This window comes from Lynx canadensis, chromosome C1, assembly GCF_007474595.2.
Source record: "Lynx canadensis isolate LIC74 chromosome C1, mLynCan4.pri.v2, whole genome shotgun sequence".
In the NCBI taxonomy this organism is placed as follows: Eukaryota; Metazoa; Chordata; class Mammalia; order Carnivora; family Felidae; genus Lynx; species Lynx canadensis.
The window spans coordinates 87999637-88013098 of NC_044310.1; the positions used below are offsets into that span (position 1 = coordinate 87999637).

At 37.9% G+C, this 13462-nt stretch overlaps 1 long non-coding RNA gene across 1 annotated transcript in view; it reads right to left on the bottom strand.

The window, feature by feature from the left end:
* Positions 1 to 1612: 1612 nt before the first annotated feature.
* LOC115520164 overlaps positions 1613 to 13462 on the bottom strand; it is a 65498-nt gene continuing 53648 nt past the window's right edge. Inside the window, exon 3 of the long non-coding RNA XR_003970712.1 lies at positions 1613 to 1665. This is a non-coding gene — a long non-coding RNA (uncharacterized LOC115520164). The remainder of the gene's footprint in view (positions 1666 to 13462) is intronic.

Below are 13462 nucleotides of genomic sequence, written 5' to 3' on the forward strand. Positions count from 1 at the left end.
CAACAGTCTCCCAAATCTGGCAATCAAGACTAAATACTGACTACACTTCAGTGGTAATACTACTGTCTAGTTGAAATTAGAGAAGTAGGGAGAGTTGAGAACAAAAACAAAATGGCAGTCATGCCAAAAATAATGACTGAATGTTGAAGAAAGCACTCTCACTTTCTATCAACAGACTTATGAAGAAGTAATATTATCTATTTTCTTAGCAAACATTTTCAACATTGATTCCTCTTGAACTAATTCATAAGGCATTGTAATCTAATAGTTGCACAGAATTATGTCATGAGATCATTTTCATCCTTTGTTATGTTAAGTCCCTTCTCTTTCTTGAAATAACCAGTGAACATATACACTACATATACTACATTTTTTTAAATGAATAAAAAGATAAAGAGAAGTTTCAATAACAAAATCCACATTGCAAAGTTAGGTGCTTTGAACTTTCTCATCACCTTACCAGGGTTTCCGCATGGGCAGCCTAAAAGACAACTCAGCAACTGAATGGAACTGCAAACAATGGCTCCTTCACAAGTGGGTCTTTAATTGATTACGGCTGTGTTTATGGAAGCAGAAGAGAATTTACACAAGATGACAGATTCCCTTCATTTTAAGGGGGTTTTACTGGCATTCGCGTGGTAAGGGTGGTTTCTCTATTGACTAGTCCTGCTCTTTCCCCACATATACCCACCTGATAACTACCCATATGAATGAACATTAAAAATGATTACTTTATACCACTTTTTATTAGAAATATCTCCTCAGGTTTTTGTTTTTAATAAAGTAAAATTTAAACTTTATAAGATATAGCTTGTGTTTAGAGAATCCAAACAAGGTCCTGCTTTCATCTATCTTTTTGCTGTATATTCTTATAAATATTATACAAAATATTAGACAAAATAAACAACAGAAAATTCTTAAAACTAAATTTAATGGGTCTTTCTTCTTTCAATTTGTTTAAGAAACTGCAGAGATGGGAAATTTTAAATCATATGATGTGACTCTCTCACCCAAGTAGTAAGATTTACTTTCATCATTTAATTATCTAAAAATTTCTGATTTAAATTTTTGTTACATTTTTATAATGTCTTTATGCAAGGGAGTACTATGGTCTTTCTAGTAATTTGGGGCACACACAATTTGAGATTTAGCTATATTAACCTGTAATTCCAATATGCTTTTCATTTGTCTGTTAATAGTGACCTCTACAGGTCTACTATAACAACAACATAGTATCTGTAGGTAGCTGCTCTGAGTCAAAGGTTTATCCAATGAAGAACAGTGGTATAATTGTAATATTAAGTTTAAAATATTAGACGCACTGTGCCAGTTTATATTTTAAATCTTTAAACCCCACACAAATCAATGGGTTCCATAAATATCTGTGTATTCCAATTTAAAAACAAAGTGATATCTGACAAGGTCTTAGCTGATTTATTCAAAAAGATTAATAAATTTTGATAACTCCAAAGAAGAAAAACCTAAAATGTATGTTAATGGCAATATTTTTGTTATGTAAAATTAAGGAAAAAAACATTATATTATGGGTATGACTTCTTTTTCTAAAAAACGTGTGAACATGAGTTGATATAAAAGAATAAATCTGTCTTACCTTAGAGCATTAACAGCATATTCTTCCTCATTCGCCATGGACTTCTTTCCAAGCTAAAAGCACAAATGAGTACTTGTAAAACTTTCTTATTTTTAATAGATTGTATACGTTTATTTTATTAACACAGTATTAATTCATTGATTTTAAATGACAATATACTTTGATAAATCCATAAAAGATAAAATTTCATTGTTTGCAGTATTAAATTTTGTAATTATACACAAGTAAACTGGGAAATATTTCAATATTGATTAAGTTACAGTTACCATTATGGATATTCAAGGTAAAACTTTCTGACTCAAGTCAGCCAAAAAAATTAATCAATCCAATGACTAGTTTTCAATCCAACTTCTTAGTTTTAGTTATTTTCCTCTATTTAAACTAGACATTCTAATGAACACTTGAAAAGTATAAATTAATATATTGTAACTTTCTGACGCCAACCTCTTATCTTTCCATTCATTCACTTATCTTTTAACTCACTGAGTGCTCAAGATTATTGATATATCTTTATTTTCCCCTTGCTATGGCCTAATACTTCAAACACTTTCTTGTCAACATCTTACACTCCTTGGCACTTTTCCATTACATACCAGTAGGCTAACATAATCCTAACTTCAATGATACCTTTCTGTCTGATTTACGTAGGCCTATTCTCAGAGGAGCTTGGCAATTATAGAATATGTTTGAGCTATAATGTCCCCAGTAACAAACCTGCAGGTGGCAGTAGTGCAGGGAGACCCTCCCCCAGGGGATCAGTGAAGGACCAAACCCTTGGATCCCTAAAATTTGGAGTTATGGAGCCTAGCCACAGACTTGACATAAAGCACAGGAGTGCTGTGCTGCCTGGCAGGCGGACAGTTCAGACGCAGGCAGGGTGAAGGCAGGGTGAGGCCAGGGACACACGGAAAAGTGAAAGTCTGCTCTTCCGTGAAGGCTTCCTGAAGGGTGGTGGGCATGAGCTCCCCACTCAGGGGTCAAGCAAGCAGGGCAACGCCATTTTCACCCTGTCCATAGCACTGATCAAAGTCAGGGACAAAACAGTGCCGCCTAGTGGAGGCAGGAGCTACCTACACCAATCCCCCTGCACCCTGCAGGCGTGTCTACACTGGGGCAAGTCCCTCTGAGAATCAGTGCAACAGCCTCTTCCCCGGAAGACCAACACAAACCCTCTGTATGCACCAAGTCTTCGGATCATAGAGCACTGCAAAAGCTTTAGCTCTAGGGGAAATAGTATACAGCTTCCTTTTTATTTTTATTTTACTATTATCATTTTTTTTAATTTTATTCTCAAACTATTCCAAAAAACAGAAAAGGAAGAAAAACTTCCAAATTTATTCTTTGAGGCCAGGAATACCCTGACACCAAAATGAGATACAGAATCCACTAAAAAAGAGAACCACAATATCACTGAACAAGGATGCAAAAATTCTTAATAAAATATTAGCAAATTGAATCTAATATTAAAAAACTCATTCACATGAGCACCATGATCAAGTGGGATTTATTCCTGGGTTTTAAGAATGGTTCAATAATTCAAATCAATCAATGTGACACACCACATTAATAAAGAAAAAGAACCATATGATCCTTCCAATAGATGCAGAGAAAGCATTTAACAAAGTTCATAATCCACTCATGATAAAAACCCTCAAAAAAGTAGGTTTAGCTAGAATATACCGCAACATAATAAAGACAATATACAAAAACCCACAGCTAACATCGTCCCCAATAGGGAAAAACAGAGCTTTTTCTCTACCATCATAAAACTGATAAAGACAATTTATCAATTTATCAAGAAATCATAAAATTGATAAGACATGGATGTCCATTCTCATCTCAGGGATGTCTTATTTTACATAGTACCAGAAGTCCTAGCCACAGCAATCAGGCAACAAAAAGAAACAAAAGGTAGCCAAATGAGCAAGAAGAAGTCGAACTTCCAGTATTTGCAGATAACATGATACTCTATATAGAAAACCTGAAAAACTCCACAAAAAACTGCTAGAACTGATAACACAAATTCAGTAAGTCGAGGGATACAAAATCAATGTAGAGAAATCTTGCATTTCTATAACCAATAATGAAGCAGCAGAAAGAGAAATCAAGGCACCAAATTGCGCCAAAAACTAAAAGAGATCTAGGAATAAACCTAACTGAAGAGGTAAAAGATCTGTACTCTGAAAAATATAAAACACTGATGAAAGAAAATGAAGATCACACAAAGAAATGGAAAGACATTCCATGCTCATGGATTGGAAGAATAAACATTGTTAAAATGTCTATACTACCCAAAGCAATATACACATTTAACATAATCTCTGTCAAAATACCACAAACATTTTTCAAAGAGGTAGAACAAACAAACCTACAATTTCTATGGAACCACAAAAGACCTCAAATAGCCAAAGTAACCTTGAAAAAGACAAGCAAAGCTGGAGGCATCATGATTCCAGACTTCAAGCTATATTACAAAGCTGTAGTCATCAAGAGAGTATGGTACTGGCACAAACACAGACACACAGATCAATGGAACAGAACGGAAAACCCAGAAATGGGCCCACAACTATATGGTCAACTCATCTTCGGTAAAGCAGAAAAGGATATCCAATGGAAAAAAGACCATCTCTTCAACAAATGGTGTTGGGAAAACTGGACAAGTCATGCAAGAGAATAAAACTGGATCACTTTCTTACCTCATACACAAAAAAATAAATTCAAAATGGATGAAAAACCTAAATGTGAGATAGGTAACTATTAAAATCCTAGAAGAGAACGTAGGTAGTAAACTCACTGACATCGGCCATAGCAGCTTCTTTCTAGATATGTTTCCTGAGGCAAGGGAAACAAAAGCAAAAATAAACTATTGGGATTTCAATAAAATAAAAAGCTTGTTCACAAAAAAAGGAATCAATCCGCAAAACTAAAAGGCAATTGACAGAATGGGAGAAGATCTTCACAGATGACATATCTGATAAAGGTTTAGTATTTAAAATATATAAAGAACTTATAAAACTCAACACTCAAAAAATGGATAATTCAATTTAAAAATGGGCAGAAGACATGAATATAGATTTTCCCAGAGAAAACATACACATGGCCAACAGACACATGAAAAGATGCTCAACATCACTCATCATCAGTTAAATACCCATCAAAACTACAATGAGATATTACCTCACGCCTGTCATAATGTCTAAAATCAACAACACAGTTGTGCCTGGGTGGCTCAGTCAGTTAAGCATCCAATTCTTGATTTTGGCTCAGGTCATGATCTCACAGTTGGTAAGATCAAGCCCCACATCAGGCTCTGTGCTGAAAGTGTAGAGCCTGTTTGGGATTCTCTCCCTACATCTCTCTCTGCTCCTCCCCTGCTCACACATGCACATGCATGTACATGTATTCTCTCTCTCTCGAAATAAATAAATAAACTTAATAAAAAAAACACACAAGAAACAACAGATGTTGGCAAGGATGTGGGGAAAGGGGAACGCTCTTGCTCTGTTGGTGGGAATGCAAACTGGTACAGCCACTCTGGAAAACAGTATGGAGATTCCTCAAAAAGTTAAAAATAGAACTACCCTATGATCCAGCAATTGCACTATTAGGTAATTTCCCAAAGAATACAAAAATACTAATTCAAAGGGATACAAGCATCCTGATGTTTATAGCAGCATAATCAACAATAGCCAAATTATGAAACAGCCCAAGTTTTCACCAACTGAAAAATGAATAAGAAGTGACATATATATTATATCTATAATATATATATAATGGATATTACTTAACCACAAAGAAGACACACATTTGAGCTCATTTTAGAAATCTGTGTGTGTGTGCATGTGTGTGATAATCACCAGGTGTAGTACTGAAGTGATGAATAACTATATTGTACACATGAAACTAATATTACACTGTTAACTAACTGGAATTTAAATAATAAAAACAAATAAAATGAACCATGTGACTACAAAAAGATAAAATATTATAACTCAATAATTATCATGTACTTTTCATATCAAGTTTGGGTCATATTAAAATTTTTGTGAAAGTTCAAAAACATAAAGTGTCTTGTAGTCACTATTAAAAAAATAAAAATAAAAAATGAAAAAACAAAATAAAAAAGGGATTCTGTCAAAAAAAGAAAGGAAATAATAAGATTAAAAACAAAAACAGATTATGTTCAATAAAAAAAAAGTTGGTCTTGCAAAAATTTATAAAATCAAGAAAAGTCATAAAATTGATCAAGTAAAAAGAGGGAAGGCCCAAATAAAGAGGATTGGAAATGAAATGGGGACATAACTAGTTGCACTTGCTGCTGGCATTAAAATTATAATAAAAGATATAACAATTATTTTTACAACAACTTTGAAAATAGGTGGACTAGAAAAATTCCTAAAAACATCCTACTGAATCTGAATCAAAAAAGTGAATGAAAATAGAAAAGTGCTACGATTATTTTAAAAATTAGATCACAATTAAATCTTTCAATAAAGAAAACTTTAAGCACAAATAATTAGGCCAGCAAGTTCTATCAAACATTTAAGAAACAAATAATTATAGGGGCACCTGGATGGCTCAATCAGTTAAGCATCTGACTTTGGCTCAAGTCATGATCTCACGGTCCGTGAATCTGGGCTCCGCATGGGGCTCTGCACTGACAGCTCAGAGCCTGGAGCCTGTTTCCCATTCTGTGTCTCTCTTTTTCTCTGCCCCTCCCCAGCTTGTGTTCTCTCTCTCTCTCTCTTTCTCAAAAATAAATAAATGTTTAAAAAAAGAATAAATAGGGGTGCCTGAGTGGCTCAGTCAGTTAAGCATCCGACTTCAGCTCAGGTCATGATCTCACAGTCTGTGGGTTTGAGCCCTGCATCAGGCATTGTGCTGACAGCTCAGAGCCTGGAGCCTGCTTCAGATTCTGTGTCTCCCTCTCCCTGCCCCTCCCCTGCTCATGCTCTGTCTCTCTCTGTCTCAAAATAAATAAGAAGCATTTAAAAATTTTTTTAAAAAAATAATAAATAATTATAGTCTTTCACAAATATAATTTTAGGTATAGAGAAAAGAAGCACCCCCATTTTCCTTTATGAAGCTAATAAAAACTTGATAACAAACATTACAAAGACAGTTCTAGGAAGTAAACTGTGGCTTATTGAACTCACAAACATGCATTCCAAAATTATAAACAAAATATATCCAAACTGACTCCTACAATGAATTTTAAAAATAAAATATTGTAGGGTGCTTGGGTGGCTCAGTCAGTTGAATGTCTGATTTTGATTTTGGTTCAGTTCATGATCCCAGGGTAGTGGGATTGAGCCCCACAATAGACTCTGCACTGAGCGTGGAGCATGCTTCAGATTCTCCCTCTCCTCTCTCTGACCCTCTGCATCTTTTCCCTGATCATGTTCTCTCTATATAAAAAACAATTTAAATTAAATTAAATTAAATTAAATTAAGTTAAATTAAAGTAATTGTGATCGGTTAAGTTTATTCTAGAAGCACAGGGTAGTTTTAAAATTAGGACTAAAAGTTTCAGAAAGATCGTCACACTCAAGTTTTTAAGCTGGAAAACAATTTTCTGAAAATATAATGGTACTAGCAACAAATGTTTATCAGGATAATAAAGATTATTACTGGCTTGGTCGGAAGATGGCAGTGTAGGAGGACACTGGGCTCACTGTGTCTTGCGGATCACTTAGATTCCACCCACACCTGCCTGTATAACCCAGAAAACCACCAGAAGACTAGCAGAACCAATTCTCCGGAGCTGGCGGGAGGGAGCCGGGGTGGAGGGGCAGCCCACCGGCAAAGCAGAGCACCCGTCTGGCTTGCAAAAGTGGAGGGGCCAGACAGAGTGTGTTCTGAGAGCAAACAGGACTTAACATCTGGAAGGTTATTGGTTAACAGCTCTGCTTGGAGAACGGGAGGGCTGGAGGACAACAGGAGGGAGAGTTGTTGAGCCCGGGACCACAGAGCTCAGCTTGGCAGGGAACAAAGGTGCTCACCAGCACCATCTCCCTCACTCATCCCCCAGCCAAATCCCGAAGGGAACAGTTCCTGTCAGGGAATTTGCTTGCACTGCACAAACAGCCAACACTGTGCTTCTGCAGATCTATCCCTCCAGCGGCAGGTCTGACTCCCTCCCAGTGCCGCAGGGCCCCTCCTGAAGCAGATCACCAACGGAAAAGCGAGCAGAGCCTGCCGCTCCTGCCCCCTTGCACCTTGCTGATCCACCCCAGCTAATACACCAGATCCCAAGCACCACAAGTCTGGCAGTGTGCAAGCAGCCCAGATGGGCCACACCACCCCACAGTGAATCCTGTCCCTAGGAGACGGGAAGAGAAGGTACCCACCAGTCTGACTGTTGCCCCAGCGGTGGGCTGGGGGCAGACATCAGTCTGACTGTGGCCCCGCCTACCAATGCAAGCTATTCAAGACAGCACAGGTGAAGTGCCCTGCAGTTCCGCACCACTCCAGGGACTATCCAAAACGATGAAACGGAAGAATTCCCCTCAAAAAAACCTCCAGGAGGGGCGCCTGGGTGGCTCAGTCAGTTGAGCGGCCGACTTCGGCTCAAGTCATGATCTCGCGGTCTGTGAGTTCGAGCCCCGCGTCGGGCTCTGTGCTGACAGCTCAGAGCCTGGAGCCCGTTTCAGATTCTGTGTCTCCCTCTCTCTGACCCTCCCCCATTCATGCTCTGTCTCTCTCTGTCTCAAAAATAAATAAACATTAAAAACAAAACAAAACAAAAAACCTCCAGGAAATAACGACAGCTAACGAACTGATCAAAAAGGATTTAAACAATATAGCAGAAAGTGAATTTAGAATAATAGTCATAAAATTACTCACTGGGGTTGAAACAGTATAGAGGACAGCAGAGAATCTATTGCTACAGAGATCAAGGACTAAGGAACAGCCAGGAGGAGCTAAAAAATGCTATCAATGAGCTGCAAAATAAAATGGAGACGACCACGGCTCAGATTGAAGAGGCAGAGGAGAGAATAGGTGAACTAGAAGATAAAATTATGGAAAAAGAAGAAGAGAGAAAAAGAGAGATAAAAAAATTCAGGAGTATGAGGGGAAAATTAGAGAACTAAGTGATGCACTAAAGAGAAATAATCTATGCATAATTGGTATTCCAGAGGAGGAAGAGAGAGGGAAAGGTGCTGAAGTTGTACTTGAAGAAATAATAGCTGAGAACTTCCCCGATCTGGGGAAGGAAAAAGGCATTGAAATCCAAGAGGCACAGAGAACTCCCTTCAGACGTAACTCGAATTGATCTTCTGCACGACATATCATAGTGAAACTGGCAAAATACAAGGATAAAGAGAAAATTCTGAAGGCACCTAGGGATAAACGTGCTCTAACATATAAAGGGAGAACTATAAGACTCGTGACCGATCTCTCTACTGAAACTTGGCAAGCCAGAAAGGAATGGCAGGAAATCTTCAATGTGATGAACAGAAAAAATATGCAGCCAAGAATCCTCTATCCAGCAAATCTGTCATTTAGAACAGAAGGAGAGATAAAGGTCTTCCCAAACAAACAAAACTGAAGGAATTCATCACCACTGAACCAGCCCTACAAGAGATCCTAAGGGGGATCCTGGGAGACAAAGTACCAGAGACATCGCTACAAACATGAAACCTACAGACATCACAATGACTCTAAACCCATATCTTTCTATAATAACACTGAATGTAAATGGACTAAATGCACCAACCAAAAGACATAGGGTATCAGAATGGATAAAAAAACAAGACCCATCTATTTTTTGTCTACAAGAGACTCATTTTAGACCTGAGGACACTTTCAGATTGAAAGTGAGGGGATGGAGAACTACTTATCATGCTACTGGAAGTCACAAGAAAGCTGGGGTAGCCATACTTATATCAGACAAACTAGACTTTAAATTAAAAGCTGTAACAAGAGATGAAGAAGGGCATTATATAATAATCACAGGGTCTATCCATCAAGAAGAACTAACAATTCCAAATGTCTATGTGCTGAATACAGGAGCCCCCAAATATATAAAACAATTACTCACAAACATAAGCAACCTTATTGACAAGAATGTGGTAATTGCAGGGGACTTTAATACCCCACTTACAACAATGGATAGATCATCTAGACACACGGTCAATAAAGAAACAAGGGCCCTGAATGATACATTGGATCAGATGGACTTGACGGATATATTTAGAACTCTACATCCCAAAGCAACAGAATATACTTTCTTCTCAAGTGCACATGGAACATTCTCCAAGATAGATCACATACTGGGTCACAAAACAGCCCTTCATAAGTAGAGAAGAATTGAGATCTTACCATGCATACTTTCAGACCACAACGCTATGAAGCTTGAAATCAACCACAGGAAAAAATCTGGAAAACCTCCAAAAGCATGGAGGTTAAAGAACACCCTACTAAAGAATGAATGGGTTAACCAGGCAATTAGAGAAGAAATTTAAAAATATAGGGAAACAAACGAAAATGAAAATACAACAATCCAAATGCTTTGGGATGCAGCGAAGGCAGTCCTGAGAGGAAAATACATTGCAATCCAAGGCCTATCTCAAGAAACAAGAAAAACCCCAAATACAAAATCTAACAGCACACCTAAAGGAAATAGAAGCAGAGCAGCAAAGACACCCCAACCCAGCAGAAGAAAAGAAACATTAAAGATCAGAGCAGAAATAAACAATATACAATCTAAAAAAAACTGTAGAGCAGATCAATGAAGCCAAGAGTTGGTTTTTTGAAAAAATAAACAAAATTGATAAACCTCTAGCCAGGCTTCTCAAAAAGAAAAGGGAGATGACCCAAATAGATAAAATCATGAATGAAAATGGAATTATTACAACCAATCCCTCAGAGATACAAGCAATTATCAGGGAATAATATGAAAAATTATATACCAACAAACTGGACAACCTGGAAGAAATGGACAAATTCCTAAACACCCACACACCTCCAAAACTCAAACTGGAGGAAATAGAAAGCTTGAACAGACCCATAGCCAGGGGAGAAATTGAATCAGTTATCAAAAATCTCCCAACAAATGAGTCCAGGACCAGATGGCTTCCCTGGGGAATTCTACCAGACATTTAAAGCAGAGATAATACCTATCCTTCTCAAGCTATCCCAAAAAATAGAAAGGGAAGGAAAACTTCCAGACTCATTCTATGAAGCCAGTATTACTTTGATTCCTAAACTAGACAGAGACCTAGTAACAAAAGAGAACTACAGGCCAATATCCCTGATGAATATGGATGCAAAAATTCTCAATAAGATACTAGCAAATAGAATTCAACAGCTTATAAAAAGAATTATTCACCATGATCAAGTGGGATTCATTCCTGGGATTCAGGGCTGCTTCAACATTCCTAAATCATTCAACGTGATACATCACATTAATAAAAGAAAAGATAAGAACCATATGATCCTGTCGATCAATGCAGAAAAAGCATTTGACAAAATTCAGCATCCTTTCTTTTTTTTTTTTTTTTTAATTTTTTTTTTCAACGTTTATTTTTTTATTTTTGGGACAGAGAGAGACAGAGCATGAACGGGGGAGGGTCAGTGAGAGAAGGAGACACAGAATCGGAAGCAGGCTCCAGGCTCTGAGCTGTCAGCACAGAGCCCGACGCGGGGCTCGAACTCACGGACCGCGAGATCGTGACCTGGCTGAAGTCGGACGCTTAACCGACTGCGCCACCCAGGCGCCCCCAGCATCCTTTCTTAATAAAAACCCTCGAGAAAGTCGGGATAGAAGGAACATACTTAAACATCATAAAAGCCATTTTTGAAAAGCCCACAGCTAACATCATCCTCAATGGGGGAAAAAATGAGAGCTTTTTCCCTGAGATCAGGAACACGACAGGGATGTCCACTCTCACCGCTGTTGTTTAACATAATGTTGGAAATTCTAGTAGCATCAGCAATCAGACAACAAAAGGAAATCAAAGGCATAAAAATTGGCAAAGATGAAGTCAAGCTTTCACTTTTTGCAGATGACATGATATTATACATGGAAAATCCGATAGACTCCACCAAAAGTCTGCTAGAACTGATACATGAATTCAGCAAAGTTGCTGGATACAAAATCAATGTACAGAAATCAGTTGCATTCTTATACACTAATAATGAAGCAACAGAAAGACAAATAAAGAAACTGATCCCATTCACAATTGCACCAAGAAGCATAAAATACCTAGGAATAAATCTAACCAAAGATGTAAAAGATCTGTATGCTGAAAACTATAGAAAGCTTATGAAGGAAATTGAAGAAGATATAAAGAAATGGAAAAACATTCCATGCTCATGGGTTGGAAGAATAAATATTGTTAAAATGTCAATACTACCCAAAGCTATCTACACATTCAATGCAATCCCAATCAAAATTGCACCAGCATTCTTCTCGAAACTAGAACAAGCAATCCTAAAATTCATATGGAACCACAAAAGGCCCCGAATAGCCAAAGTAATTTTGAAGAAGATGACCAAAGCAGGAGGCATCACAATCCCAGACTTTTGCCTCTACTACAAAGCTGTAATCATCAAGACAGCATGATATTGGCACAAAAACAGACACATAGACCAATGGAATAGAATAGAAACCCCAGAACTAGACCCACAAAAGTATGGCCAACTCATCTTTGACAAAGCAGGAAAGAATATCCAATAGAAAAAAGACAGTCTCTTTAACAAATGGTGCTGGGAGAACTGGACAGCAACATGCAGAAGATGAAACTAGATCACTTTCTTACACCATTCAAAAAAATAAACTCAAAATGGATAAAGGACCTGAATGTGAGATAGGAAACCATCAAAACCCTAGAGGAGAAAACAGGAAAAGACCTCTCTGAGCTCAGCCGTAGCAATTTCTTACTTGACACATCCCCAAAGGCAAGCGAATTAAAAGCAAAAATGAACTATTGGGACCTCATGAAGATAAAATGTCTCTGCATAGCAAAGGAAACAATCAACAAAACTAAAAGGCAACGAACAGAGTGGGAAAAGATGTTTGCAAATGACATATCGGACAAAGGGCTAGTATCCAAAATCTATAAAGAGCTCACCAAACTCCACACCTGAAAAACAAATAACCCAGTGAAAAAATGGGCAGAAAACATGAATAGACACTTCTCTAAAGAAGACATCCGGATGGCCAACAGGCACATGAAAAGATGCTCAACGTCGCTCCTCATCAGGGAAATACAAATCAAAACCACACTCAGGTATCACCTCACACCAGTCAGAGTGGCCAAAATGAACAAATCAGGAGACTATAGATGCTGGAGAGGATGTGAAGAAACGGGAACCCTCTTGCAATGTTGGTGGGAATGCAAATTGGTGCAGCCACTCTGGAAAACAGTGTGGAAGTTCCTCAAAATATTAAAAATAGACCTACCCTATGACCCAGCAATAGCACTGCTAGGAATTTACCCAAGGGATACAGGAGTACTGATGCACAGGGGCACTTGTACCCCAATGTTTATAGCAGCACTCTCAACAATAGCCAAATTGTGGAAAAAGCCTAAATGTCCATCAACTGATGAATGGATAAAGAAATTGTGGTTTATATACACAATGGAGTCCTACGTGGCAATGAGAAAGAACGAAATATGGCCCTTTGTAACAACGTGGTTGGAACTGGAGAGTGTGATGCTAAGTGAAATAAGTCATACAGAGAAAGACAGATACCATATGTTTTCACTCTTATGTGGATCCTGAGAAACTTAACAGAAACCCATGGGGGAGGGGAAGGAAAAAAAAAAAAGAGGTTAGAGTGGGAGAGAGCCAAAGCATAAGAGACTCTTAAAAACTGAGAGCAAACTGAGGGTTGATGGG